Genomic DNA, 15,002 nt, shown 5'->3' with positions numbered 1-15,002 from the left:
CTAACAAGTCAGTGAGAAAAACTATGTTATGGACTATTTTAGTAGTAAAATACAAAAAGCAATTGATATTGTAACAACTGTCAGAAAACAACTTTGGCAGAAAAACAGTCCAAAAGTAGAAAGAGACTCAGGCCATCCATGCCCAACTCCTACTGTAAAAGAAACACTATGCATCCTGAGCAGGTGAGTGTCCAGACTAAAGACAGCTCATGAAGAAGAAGCTACTGAGAGAAAACTCATTCTACTTTGTAGACTATTTTCTTATAACAACTTAAATAACACCTCTTTTGCAACCTTCACCCTATTCTTAGTTTATAAGGTGCTCTGGTAACATTAACTCATTTTAGCTTCATAAGTCTTTGATACAGATGCCATATGGTATCAGTAACTTCACTTTACAAATAAGTGAACAGTTTTATGGAGGTGAAATCATTTCTCCAAATCACACACAGTAGTCCTAAGAGCCACTTCTGGCCTAGATTTGGACTTTCCAATTCTAGATCTCCTAGTACACTGAACATAGTGAAAGGCATAGAGTAAAATTCACCAAGAAATGTGAAAGAATCATTTATAATTACTATTATCACATTTAAAAGTAGTGTGACTAAAAGCAAAAGCGAGGGAAGAAAATTCGGTTCTCCAGTTCTGTTGTACTAATTAGCAGTATCATTTTGGACATGTAATTTAACTTCTTAGACCTTCAAATTTTTATCTATAAAATGTGATGGTTAGGCTAGATGATCTCTAAAGTCTCTTGTAACTTCAAAACTCTAGGATACTGCCTTACATCTTAAAGCAATATGGCTCAAATAGATATTTCTAATGTGTTTGAAAAGTTTATATTCTTAAGTAGTTTCAATCACTCTGTCCATGGCCTTATTTCCACTAACAAGAACTAGAGTCAGGCCAGCTGGGTGGTGACATGCACTGGCCTTGGGAGTCAAGAGGATCTGAATTCAAATCTAGTCTCAGACATGTACTAGTTAAGTGACCCCAAATCACTTCACCCTGATTACCCCCCACAACTAAACTAAACCAAAAGCGTTGGAGCAAGAGTTAGATAGGCATAGGTTCAACTTCTGCTTCTGAAAACTAGTTAGGGTCTTACTCTGTGATTGACTAGGTTTGGGACCTAGTGGAAAGCTATGCCCTTGGATTTATACTAGGGATTCAATAGGGATTGACTATTAGGAAAATAAACAGTATAATAACAAACAACAAAAATGTATAAAACAACCTGATTACTTTTCATTGTTCATATTAGAATTGGCAAAGGGAACTGAGTCCAATCAATAACTATTTATTGAAAACTTAATATATGCAAAGAACTGTGATGGAGGCTGATAGGAGATAGCGCATGGTGCAGTTTGGGTTCTCTTCAACACAATTTCACAATTCTTCCTTCTATACCTCAACTTTTGTCCTTAAACACAAAACTAAATTAACTAATTTGTGCCAGAACAGATGCATGGACACTGTCTAGGTAAGTGGAGGCAGCAATGCATTATGGTTTAATGCAAAGAGTGCTGACTTTGGAGTAAATGATAGGGATCTGAGTAACTTAACCTCTCTGGGCCTTTGCACCATATCTGTAAAATGGTGGTGGTGGGGGAAGGAAGCAAACAGTTTTTAAGGTTCCCTCTAACTCTAAATCTCTGATCCCTCTCTCAGGGAAAGCAATCAAATAAAAAATTCTCTCTAAAATCATGCACTTATTCATGCAAAAATCCTAAAAAAAAGCACAGGCATATAAAATTCTTTCCTGATATGTAAAAAATAAATACCTAAAATGAGAAACACTAGCATTATTAGTAAACATGGAAACCAGAAGTTTTCCCAATCATGCTTCTTTTCTCACTTTTAGAAATGTTAAGGAAAAGAATTGAGAGAGAAATTAAAAGTATTAAAAACTAGCAAAAAAACATGCTCAGATGATAGTTTATTTAGAATCAATGAAGAAAGTAAGATAATTAATATTAAAGTAGGACATAAAATGAATTCATAAAAATCATTAGGACTTCAATAAAATATTGACAAAAACCAGAAAAAAAAGACAGCAAAAGAAATTCCATTCCAAACAAGTACAAAATTCATAAAATATTTCAGAGCTAACCTAGAACTAATATAGATATATAACAAGAAAAAAAATCTTCGTTTGTTAAAACATAGAAAAACTTAGAGAGACTTATAATTACAATAGTTTCATGAACTGTACCAATATACTATAAATAGCAATACTACCTAAATTAATTTACAGATTTAGGGCTATATCAACCAAAATACTAACGGGTTACTCTATAAAATTAGACAAAATAATTTAAAAATATGAAAGGTCTAGAATCTAAGGGAAAACAAGGGTGGAAAGAAAAATGAAGGATTTCTAGCATTATTAGATTTCAAACTATATTATAAAGTTGTATATTTGATTAGTTGAAAAGTAGAAAAGTACATTGGCGGAATAACCTAAGTAAGAGAGCCCAAAAAGCAATGGAATTCCATATTGTAATTTTCAATAAGAAATAAAAACAAGTTTTCCACAGAAAAGGTTAAGATTTGCATTTTAAGTCATATACTATGACAAATTGATTACAGAGTTCTCTATATGTTAAAATATATATACAAGATTTAAAAAACTGGTCAATTTCATATTCATGATTAGAAGGGGAATTTATTAGGAAACAATAAAGGACAGGATAAAGACCCCTATATTAAAATATTTAGGATCTTTAGAGTTTGGGGGCAGTTCCTTCCAATGATAAAAATTACAATCCATCCTTGTCTGACCATTTTGAGTGATTCTTGAGCATGTCCTTCAAAAACTTCACCACAGGACATACACTGAACATAATGGAGACCTTCCTCTGTTTCTGTTGAACATGTTCTTGCCATGTAATCTACCATTTCCCCCCTATTATATGAGCCCTTGACAATGTCTTTTGCTCCTATTCTTGACAGAAGCTGTAGGCTGCAGCTACTCATACCCACCATACATTTTTCCACTGACCACCAGGTGAAACATTTATTTCTTTAGTGACAACTGTATTCCATGTCTTTCTGAAATTCAGCAGCATGACTTAGTAATTGAAAAGATATATCTTCACTAATACATTTTTGGTGGAGCTGTGAACTTATTCAACCTTTCTGGAGAGCAATTTGAAATTACACCCAAGGGGCAACAAAAATGTGCATATGTACCCTCTGATCCAGCAACACCACAACAGAGTCTATACCCTGAAGAGATTATGAAAAAGGGTAAAAACATCACTTGTACAAAAATATTCATAGCAGCCCTGTTTGTGGTGGCAAAGATTTGTAAATTAAGTGAATGGCCTTCAATTGGGTAATGGCTTAGCAAACTGTGGTATATGTATGCCATGGAACACTATTGTTCTATTAGAAACCAGGAGGGATGGAAATTCAGGGAAGCCTGGAGGGATTTGCATGAACTGATGCTGAGCGAGATGAGCAGAACCAGAAAAACACTGTACACTCTAACAGCAACATGGGGGTGTTGATCAACCTTAACTGACTTGCTCATTTCATAAGTGAAACAATCAGGGACAATTTGGGGCTATCTGTGATGGAGAATACCATTTGTATCCAGAGAAAGAATTGTGGCATTTGAACAAAGACCAAAGACTATTACCTTAAATTTAGGGGGGGAAAAAGTTATCTTATGTAATACTTTATTTTTCTTCCTTTAAGGATATGATTTCTCTCTCATCACATTCTACTTAGACCAAGGTATACCATGTAAACAATGTAAAGACTAACAGACTGACTTCTGTGGGGGGTGGGAGGAGAGAAGCAAGAATAAGGAAAAATTGTAAAACTCAAAATAAATGGAATCTTTCTAAGAGAACACTAAAAAAAAAAAAAAGAAAAGTCCTTGCTTCCGTGAAAAGCTTGTGTGATCAATAAAGGAGTTTCTCAATTTCTTAAAATCACTTCAACCCTTCCATTCCTCCTTTTCAACTCTGGACTTAACTTGATGTTCATTTACACTATGTATATGTCCCAGTTATATATACTACTGAATAAGTTTTATATGGTATCCATTCAAATACATGTTGAAATCTGTGCTGTGGTTGTTTTGCATCCATAGGTCCTTTCTCTATGAATAGGCAGGACAAATTCTTTTGAGTAATTACAGATATCTTTCAAGAAATTTGACCATGTTCTGAGACTTCATTCCATAACCTCAGAATATTTGAAGAACTTTATTAACAGGAAATCTCTATCTGAACTGAACTCTGAGCTGATGTCTGAAGGAAAGGAAGATATCAAAGGCATTTAAAAAAATCTCTGACCTCAAAGAGATCACAAAATAAGTAACTACAAATATATAAAATTAAAAGAAAGACAAAGTGTTGACCTTCAAGTCTGGAAAACTGATTTAAGTCCAATCTGATACATAACTGATGTGTGACACTGGGTAAGTCAGTACTCCAGAAAATTAAGTCAAAGATGATACCAATCTGCACTGGTAGACAGAGTTCTCTAATGAAATTACAGGTCCTGATACTACTGTTCTCTAAGAAATGATAAGTAAGCAGATTTCAGAAAAATCCGGAAAGACTTAGATAAACTGATGCTGAGTAAAGTGAGCAGAAACAGGAGAACACTGTATATGGCAACAGCAACATTGTACAATAATCACCAATGACAGACTTAAGTTCTTTTCAGCAAAACAATGATCAAAAGTTAATTCTAAAAGTCTTGAGATGGAAAATGCCATCCCCATCCAGAGAAGGAACTATGGCATCTGAATGCTGATTAAAGCACACCATTTTCTACTTTTTAAACTTATTTTCTTCCTTCTCATGTTTTTTTTTCCTTTTTGTCCTAATTTTTCTTTCTCAACATGACTAATAAGGAAATATGTTTAACATGATTGTGCTCCTATATCAGATTGCTTGTTGTCTTGGGGAAAGAGGGAAGAAGAAAGGGATTGATTTGTTGAAAAGTATCTCTATATGTAATTTGAGGAAAAAAGACATTAAGATTTTAAAAAAATTATAGATCCTGTCCAAAAAAAGTTTAAAAACACACACAGAAACAAAAATCAACACGACTAGAATAAGGAGGGATATTTTTGAGTAGGGGAAAAAATCTTTATATCAGATACCTTTGATAAATAGCATATCTAATATAAAGTCATCAAATATGAACAAAAATTTTAAAAGAAGACAAAATCATACAAAAAATAACAATGCTAAGACTTAGGTATCATAGAAAATTTAAATCAATATTGTTGAAAACAAGAGGCTTGCACTACAGGCGTTCACCTTACAGAAAGGAAAATATGGGGCTTCTGAGGATCCTCAGAATTGGTACACAAAGGCAATGGCAAAGATAAGAAGAGAATGATGCAACCAAAATCTTTTCATTAAGTTTTGATAGGCATTGTGCAAACAAAGGCAAAGACATGATCCCTGTGCACATTCTAAGGGGCAAAATAACATGTAAATAACTTGTTACCTACAGGACATATGAAGAATAAATGAAAAGTAATCTCTGAGAGAAGGAATGGGAAAGGAAGAGACGGAAGAGACTGAGAAAGAACTGCAGAAAGCAGCATTTGACCTGAGTCAAATGAGAAAGGATTCTGAGAAAGCCCCCTGGGATGAGCATAGCCAGAACAACAGTGAGATGAACAGTTTGGCTGGATTACAGAATATGAGGAAGGAAATAAAGTATGAGAAAATTGGAAAGGTTAGGAAGGTTGTGGAAGACTTTAGAAGACAAACAATAGAGTTTATATTTTCTTCTAGATGAACTAGGGAACCATGGATATTTTTTTTTTAAGGTTTTTGCAAGGCAAATGGGGTTAAGTGGCTTGTCCAAGGCCACACAGCTAGGTAGTTATCAAGTGTCTGAGACTGGATTTGAACCCTGTTACTCCTGACTCCAGGGCCAGTGCTTTATCCACTGTGCCACCTAGCCGCCCCTACTGGATATTATTGATTAGGAGGGTTTCATGGTCAGACTTGAGGACTTTCTAGTTCTTGTTCCTTGCGTCCATCAGTTTTCCCTGAATTCTTTTTTTTTTTTTTTAACATTTTTGCAAGGCAGTGGGGTTAAGTGGCTTGCCCAAGGCCACACAACTAGGTAAATATTAAGTGTCTGAGGTCAAATTTGCATTCAGGTACTCCTGACTCCAGGGCCAGTGCTCTGTCCACTGTACCACCAAGCTGCCCCTTTCCCTGAATTCTTGAGAAAACCTGTTAGTCATGAATTTTTGCATTTTTTTAAAGCTGACCTTTGGTTTTATACCTCAATCATTTCCTAGCAAAATGTCCCATCTTTGAAGCTTCCCTTGTAATAACCATTCACAAAATCTCAAAATAAAAGAATAGATTTAGGGTATATATTATAAACTTAAAATGATATATAAATGCTTCCTTTCCTTACTGTTAAACAAAACCAATGAGTAGGGGGGCTGCATCTAATAGCATATACAATATGCCCACCCATGGTTTCCTTCCTCTTTAATGAAAGGAGGTATAGGTTTCACTATCTGTTCTCTTGGGGCTAAGATTAGACATTGCAATAAATGTGAGTTTGGTTGCTAATTTTTTAAAAAATTTACTTTATTGCACTTACTGCATATAACATTGTCTCGGTTCTGCTTTTTTCATTCCATCAGTTCATACAAATCTTTCTGAATTTTTCATACTCCTTGTTTATGTTTTAATGGGGTTAAGTGGCTTGCCCAAGGCCATACAGCTAGGTAATTAAGTGTCTGAGGCCGGATTTGAATTCAGGTACTCCTGACTCCAGAGCTGGTGTTCTATCTACTATACCTACTATACCACTGAGCCACCCCTAATTCTGAATATTTTAATATATTTATTGAACCTTTCTATATCTGACTTCATTAGGGCTATATTACCCTTAGAATCACTGCCTCAGAAGGTTTGAGCAATTTAGTCACTTTTTCTTTTTCTTGTTTAGCAGAACATTTGGATTACTTCACAGTTCCACCAACAGTATATTAGTATGCTTGTCTTCCCACAATTCCTCAACATAAACTATTTCTATATTTTATAATCTTTGCCAATTTTGTGGGTGTGAGATAAAACTTCAGAGTTGGTTTAATTTATATTTTGTTTATTATGAGAGGGAGTAATATTGAAAAACCCATAGGTTTTTAGGTCTAGTTTTTCTTTTGATAAGCTGTCTCTATCTTAAGACATTACTTTTTCCTTCATGGTTCTCTCTACCTCTTCTTAAAATCTGCCAGTTGCCCTATTCTAGTACTTTCATCTTTTTTTTTTAGGTTTTTTTTTTTTTTTGCAAGGCAAATGGGGTTAAGTGGCTTGCCCAAGGCCACACAGCTAGGTAATTATTAAGTGTCTGAGACCGGATTTGAACCCAGGTACTCCTGATTCCAAGGCCAGTGCTTTATCCACTATGCCACCTAGCTGCCCCCTACTTTCATTTTTTATTATACCTGCTGATTTAAAGCCTCCTTGGTTGTGAAACTAATGGCTAATCAGATGTTTCAACACAAAGCCACAAAAGGTCAAAGTGAAATAATTTTCCAGTCTAAGACAATCTATATCAGCAGGAAAGATCTGCACAGGCGTGAGAGTGGAGCAAAATGTCTAGAGCTCGATAAAGGAAACCAGCAGCAGGTCTTGGGGGGGGGGTGCTAAATCAACCATAGCAGCAGCAGCTGCTTCCAGAACTCTCAATCCATAGATGATAAGGGGGTCAGAAAAGTCAGAAGACTATAGGGGTCATTTTGCTGGCCTTGGGTACAAGACTGTTGGATTACCCCTATTTGGATCTGGGTCACAATACCAAGAAGAAGAATTCTAACATACCAGTTGCAGGGACCCTGGTTACATTTCCAAGCCAGAAAAGAATGCTCTCAGACAAAAGCACAAGCCAGGATAGTAGTAAATACACCTTTCTTTAGATTGTACCACTAAGAATCATCTCCTATTGTCTTGATTCGCAGGTGACTATTTGGTCTCAGATGACTCTAGAGAAGAAAGTGAGGGTGGTCACTTTGTACGTCAGGGCATCACCTTCATGATGTTATGGTCCTCTTCCAAGGTGATAGAAGAACCAAAAGCTTACAGACTCCCAAACTAGCTCTAAGAAAGCTGCACAAAGCTGAAATTTGGACAATGCCTTCTCCATCCCAGAAGCAGAGTCCAACTATAATATAAAGTTATAAATCAAGAAATAGTATGGAAAAATGAATAATCAATAACAAAATCCTGGCTTTGGAAAGTTACTATGAAGACAGGGAAGATGAAAACACATACTCAGAAGAAAACAAAATAAAAAAAGGCAAATCCAAAGGTTTAAAGAAGAATGTGAATTGATCTCAGAGCCAAAAAGAACTTCTGGAAGAGCATGCTATGAATTTAAAAAAAGAAATGAATGATGCAAGAAAATAATGAAAAAAGTCAATAGCTCTGGAAAGGAGGCACAAAAAAAATACTGAAGAATATAATACTGTTAAAAAACAGAATAAGGTCAAATGGCAAAAGAGGCACAAAAAAAAAATTCAAAAATGACTGTAAATTCCCAAGTAAAGTAGATGAGAACTTCTGCTGAAAGAGAAATGGTTAAAAGGTGGTATAGATGATTTAAAGAGAAAAAATTTGGAATAGAAGTAGTAGGAAATATGATAGGTAACAGGATGAAAAAAAAAGATTTCATGGAGAAGTTGGGATCCTAATTGAGGTTAGCTAACAAATTTGTAGTAGACAGAGGCAGCCTGACTGTGTCAATAGCAAAATTCTACAGTATAAAAGTATACTTGAAGAGAAGAGAGATGGGGTGATAGGAATAATCCAGGGTTGGTGTCTGGAATAATAAGACAAGGCGGCAAAAGATTTATAGGCAGAAGACAGTATAACATTTAGATGATTAACAATGTCATACAAATGGGAGTGAGACTGGGGAAAGTGGATAAAATTATGTACTAGAAGTTTGAGTAATGATCTAGAATAGATTTTGGTGAGGTGAGGCATAAGAAGAAATGAAGGAGTAAAAGGCTGAGGTCAAACTGAGCAATTTCAGAGTTCTGAACTATGGAGGTGGAACCCTTGTGCCAGCAAAAATACACAATGCAATTTTAGGATACATTAAAATAAATACAGTGTTCCAAACAAGTGTAAGAACGTGGATAAGAATAACCAGAAAAACACTGTAGACCCTAAAAGCAACATGGGGGTGATGATCAACCTTAAAGAATTTGCTCATTCCATCAGTGCAATAGTCAGGGCACAATTTTGGGCTATCTGCGATGGAGAATACCATCTGTATCCAGAGAAAGAATTGTGGAGTTTAAACAAAGACCAAAGACTATTACCTTTAATTAAAAAGAATTATCTTATTAAGCCACCTAACCCCATTGCCTTGCAAAAAAAAAGATTAAAAAAAAGATATGATTTATCTCTCATCACACTCAATTTAGATCAATGTATACCAAGGAAACAATGTAAAACTAACAGACTGCCTTCTGTGGAGGGTGGGGGAGGAAAGCAAGATTGGGGGAAAACTGTAAAACTCAAAATAAATAAAATCTTTCTAAAAAAAAAGAAAAAGAAAATGACATTAAAGAAGCAAAAAATAAAAATAAAAAAGAATGTGACAATTCTACTATACTCTTCCTTGGCCAGACCACATCTGGTGCACTGCTTTTATTTCTGACTGCCATATTCTATTTTCAAAATTTTTGTTTTTTTCAGAACTTATGATAAATTGAATATTTTCCTATTAATAGCAGAATAGAAAATAAAAATTCTTTATGAGACCACTAAACTCTATTATTTGCAGCTTGCTTGTCTTTTTAAATATATAATAAATTCAACATATTGTTTTTTAATCTGCTTGTTTATTTATGATTAATTCTGGTCTTTCATTTGTTCTCTTCTGTGCATTTTTAAAAATGTGCTCAAGAACCTTCTATCCTTTTTTATCTTTTTTCTTATTCTTATCTCTACTTTCCCCTTCTTCCTTGTAATAAACACACACATAATCAAGCAAAATGAATTCTTATGCTGGTCATATCTGAAAACACCCGTCTTATTCTGAATCCATCACCTCCCTGTCAAGCAAGCTTCATCAGTTCTCTGGAATTGTGGATGGTCACTATATTGATCAAGAGTGCTCAAGTTTTTTTTCTTTATAATGTTGTTATATAAATTGTTTTGATTCTATTTACTTTATCCTGCATCAGTTTTAGTCTTCCCAGATTTCTTTGAAATGGTCCCTTTAATCATTTCCTATGGTGTAATAATATTATGCAATATTTCCAAACCATAATTTCTTCAGCCATTCCCCAACTGATGGTGAGTGCCCCCAGGAGGGCAACTAGGATAATGAAAAGATTGAAAACCCTATCTCATGAGAATCAAGTGAGAGTAATCAAATGGAATTTGTTCCACCAAACTTGGTGGGAAAAAGAATAAGGAGGGGCAGGAGTAATTATAGCTGACATATGAAAAAAAAAAAGATTAGATCTGTTCTGCATGATTCCAGAGGAGTAGATGGCCACTAGTCAAATGTTACATAACTAAGACCTTTTCTCAAATAAAGATTTAATTGGATCACTCCCAAGTCCCTTTCAGCTCTTAGATTCAGAGATTAAAAGGTAAGGTATGGAAGAAGCCAGTATATACAATCAGCAACATCTAACAGTAGCCCTCCTCACCTTTATTTCCTTCTCAAACTTCTATCAAATTCTCTCATTGCCAAATCTATCAAATAACATGTAAACATGATTATCAGAATTGAGAGAGATGAGGAGATAAATTATTGGAATAGGCAAAGCCTAATTTTAAGACAGAGACAAAGAAAAAGAAAATCAAGCAACCCATATTCAGGTAGTCTTATTTCTTTTCCTACACAAAACTTATATCTCTTACAATACAAAAGCTGTCATATTTATTCTAGCAAATTTTATACTGTATCAGAAGTCATACATTTTAATTATTAGTCACAGTGCTGTTGATACAATTTAATATATGCAAATGACAATAAAATTAATACTCTTTAATACCTTGTCATTAATTGCAGATTTTTAGACATGCGTAAATAAATATCCTTAAAATTATATGAAGATGCATCAATAGGATAATAAAAACAGTATCTTTTTGAAAAATTGCTAATGATTAAGATATTTTTAAAATGAAAGCAAGACTATATAAAAGCCACATTTAAATGAGAAATCTAGGGCGACTAGGTGGATAGAGCACCAGCCCTGTAGTCAGGAGTACCTGAGTTCAAATCCAACCTCAGAAACTTAATAATTACCTAGCTGTGTGGCTTTGGGCAAGCCACTTAACCCCATTTGCCTTGTAAAAAAAACAACAAACCTAAAAAAAAATGAGAAATCTTTCTTTTTAAGAATCATGGAAACTTCATTGCTTCACATGTAAAGACAAATGAGGTATTACATTAAAAAGTATACAACCGCGGCGGCTAGGTGGCGCAGTGGATAGAGATATGGTCCTGGAGTCAGGAGTACCTGAGTTCAAATCTGACCTCAAACACTTAAAAAAATTATCCAGCTGTGTGGCCTTGGGCAAGCCACTTAACCCCACTGCCTTGCCAAAACCTTAAAAAAGAAAAAAAAAAGAAGAAAAAGTATACAGGATTTCTGAAAACTTTTTTTCTACTGCACCCCTATAAAGTTTTGTATATTTTTATGACTTGCATGAACTATTTGCCTCAATTGGGCAAAAGAAAGCATTCTTGTTGCTAAGATACAGAGCCAAATTATTTCAATAACACTGCTTAGTCAACTCATATGTGGAATGGGTAGAATTTGAACTTGACCCTTATGAAAGAAATGCACTTGGGAAATTTTGGAACCTAGTCAATTAAATTTAGTTTTAACTATCTGCAGTGCTAAATTTGCTCTTTAGAGGATGTTGGGAGGGGAAGAATGCAGGAAATTCAAAAGTGGTTTTAAAATAGCTATTTTTGAAAATTTTTTGGAGATCAATTTTTTTTTTAAGGTTTTTGCAAGGCAAAAGTGGCTTGCCCAAGGCCACACAGCTAGGTAATTATTAAGTGTCTGAGGCTGGAATTGAACTCAGGTTCTCCTGACTCCAGGGCCGGTGCTCTATCCACTGCGCCACCTAGCTGCCCCAAGATCATTTTTTTTCTTCAATTACCAAAAACGTCTTTTCTTTACTATTTATTTCTTCATTGGAAAAAAATTTAAAATAAGATCCTTGAAACATAAGTACTTTTAAGCAAAATTTAAGGATGGTGGAAAAAAATTAGAAAGTTTTAAAATTTTTTCTTGTGTAGTCGGATAAGGAAAAATACAACATTCTGGAATATATTTGGATGATTAAAAAGTTTTTAATAGCTTGGACTAATATTCAAATTTCTGGTTTTCCTGTACCATCTATATGTCAGTTACTCACTGTAAAATGAAACTGCCAAAATATGAAAGGGGAAAACCAGTTACTAATATAACTCCATGCAATAGCATAACTGTCCCAAATCAGTTTAGTTTTTTTTCCAATGTTCAATATAAATTTGATGTGCTGTTCAACATGGCACCTCTATAGGGGATGGTATTTAAAATCAGTATGTAGTGCCTAAATTTAGTTTTTTAAATTTTCTAGGCTTTTCTGATATTTAGTTATTAGGAAGACAATGAATGTAAAAAACTAGACAAACGTGAGCTGTTCAAATGTTGCCACAATTATGAAAGGAATAAAACTGACATTTTATATGATCTGTGCCCCTTCTGTCTGTTCAGATTAATTTAATTGTTATTTTTCTTCTTTAAGCTAAACTAGTCAATCAAAATAAAAACAACCCAGAAGCTAAGGACACTTGGGAATTTCCATATTTTGAATTATTTTTCTTTATTTGCAATAAGTTGTTGACATAAACAATGATATGCTAAGTAAGAGATTCAATATATAAATTTCAAGTGACATTCCACGAACTTAATAATTTGCTACAACTGTTTGATAAAGTATCTAGTCAAAAAGAAACCTAAGGCCAGAGCAGCGGCAGCCGCGGCAAGGCAGCACTCTGCAGGCACCGGCACTGGGGCACGCCTGCCATGGTGCAGAGAGGCCAGCCAACGCCCCCCTCCCCCAGGAGAACCTGCAGGGCTCTTGGGTGGAACTGCACTTCAGCAGTAATGGCAACTGTTATAGTTCAGCGCCATCCTCAATTTCAGCCTATAATGGCAACATGGAAAAGATTCTTCTGGATGCCCAGTATGAGTCTGGATGGAGCAGCTCCAAGAATTCTCACTGTGACAGCCCACCTCAGTCACAGACACCCAAGACATTAACTGAATTTCTGAAACAGATACTCACAGCATTGGAGAAAAGAACAGCTCCCAGTCTGAAGAAAACAACATGGAAAGATGGAAAGAAGTGGAGAGCACCCTGAAGAAAAACTCACACTGGATCTGGGACTGGTCCAGGTTTCAGGCCTGAAAATATCCCCCCAAAGGAGTTTCTTTTTAAGCACCTGAAGCGTTTGGTCACTCTCAGCATGAGAAACACAAGCGTCATGAAAAAGGGGGGCATCTTCTCGGCAGAGTTTTTGAAGGTTTTCCTTCTGTCTCTGCTGCTCTCTCACTTCCTCGCCATCGGGCTGGGGATCTACATTGGAAGGCGTCTCACCACCTTCATCAGCACCTTCTAGGGCAGTGGGGCTGGGAGTCTGGCCAAGCAGCAGGCCACCATCTCTGAGCATGCAGGGTGGTTACCGCAGGAAGGCCGTGCGTCTGGCCGTGAGTCTGGGATGGCTCCTGCGACTTGTGCTCATCTGTTGTGTAAATGTTGTGTTCCTAGTTCAGTAGAAGGGGAGCATAATAGCTGTCTTCACTCCTTGGGCACCACATGGGGAGCAGGTCCAACTGATTGGCCTCTCCTCCCTGTCGGCGTAGCCCCTCGAGTTCTCCCCATCCTGAGGCTCCCTGGACTCCAGGAAATCCCCACACTTCCCAGTTCCCCACGCAGGGGCTACTTCTTTGGACAAGTGAATCGTGTAATTTTTTAACAGCATGATTGTTAAGGGCTTGTGGTCCTAGAAGACCCCCATGCCTATTTTCCCTGGTTGGAGCAACCACTTAGGGAAGTCTTCCCCTCCATTCTGCTGGGTGGTCTTCCTGGGCAGATGGGAAGAGAGGAGGCCTCCAAGGTGGTCCAACCAACCCTGATGTTGAAGTCTCTGTGTCCTCCCCTTGTTTTCCCTCCTAGGGCCTGGTATGGCCTGCAACGTGTCCGGGAAGCTGCCCCTGTTAAGCCTGCTTGCTTCCCTGTGTTCCTCACTAGGTCCCTACCATGCTTCTTGGCCCTGCCCTTTGTTGACTTCAGCCACCACAGCCAGAATGAGAAGAATTCTATTTGCCAAATCCCCCAAGGTGCCCATCTCCAGGTCCAGTTCACCAGTGTCATAAGCCTGCCGTTTTCCCTGGCGCAAATTATTTTCTGAAAGGAGGCCATATCTTTGCTGTGCTGGACACACTCAACATTTGTTTATATCTGTCCCTGATGAGCCCCCTAGTCCCCCACCCCATCTGGGATGAAATAATCAACCTTCCAATTTGAAAAGCAAGCCCCTCTCCTTTGCCCTCTGCCCCTTCCTCCCCTGCAGAGGTGGTCCAGGTGCTTATTGCCCTTCCCAGCTCAGCCACTAGGCTCTCCTGCTTTGGTCAAAGCCCATGGAGGGGGTTGCCTCAGACACAGCGTTGCATAAGCCAAGGGAAGGAACACAAAGCAAGGCCTTGTCTCTGGCCAGTCCCCTCTTCAGCCAGCAGCTGGAGTGATTGCTGTGCCCTAGCACCTTAAATAAAATGAAGGTTCTTTTGTTTTCTATTCCCTTTGTCCTGAGTAGTTAGTCCCTCTCCTACCCTTTAACCACTTCTTGTAACAGAATAAAGGAGCATTTCAGCCAAGAAAAAAAAAAAAGAAAAAAGAAACCTAAGTAACAATCAAATCAGAATAATAGCAAAATTATAGTAGCAAGATGTTTCTATGTCTTTTTAA

The 15,002-nt window shown here is 36.7% G+C and overlaps 1 protein-coding gene and 1 pseudogene across 1 annotated transcript in view; one reads left to right on the top strand and one right to left on the bottom strand.

Annotated features, from left to right (window-relative positions):
* DTNBP1 (dystrobrevin binding protein 1) overlaps positions 1–15,002 on the bottom strand; it is a 171,407-nt gene that overhangs the window by 66,228 nt on the left and 90,177 nt on the right. The gene's annotated exons all lie outside the window — the stretch shown is intronic.
* LOC141502612 (BCL2/adenovirus E1B 19 kDa protein-interacting protein 3-like) lies at positions 13,061–13,686 on the top strand (annotated as a pseudogene).

Source organism: Macrotis lagotis, chromosome X, assembly GCF_037893015.1.
Source record: "Macrotis lagotis isolate mMagLag1 chromosome X, bilby.v1.9.chrom.fasta, whole genome shotgun sequence".
NCBI lineage: Eukaryota > Metazoa > Chordata > Mammalia > Peramelemorphia > Peramelidae > Macrotis > Macrotis lagotis.
The sequence above is the reverse complement of the archived record's forward strand: the minus strand, read 5'-3'. Positions and strand labels throughout refer to the sequence as shown.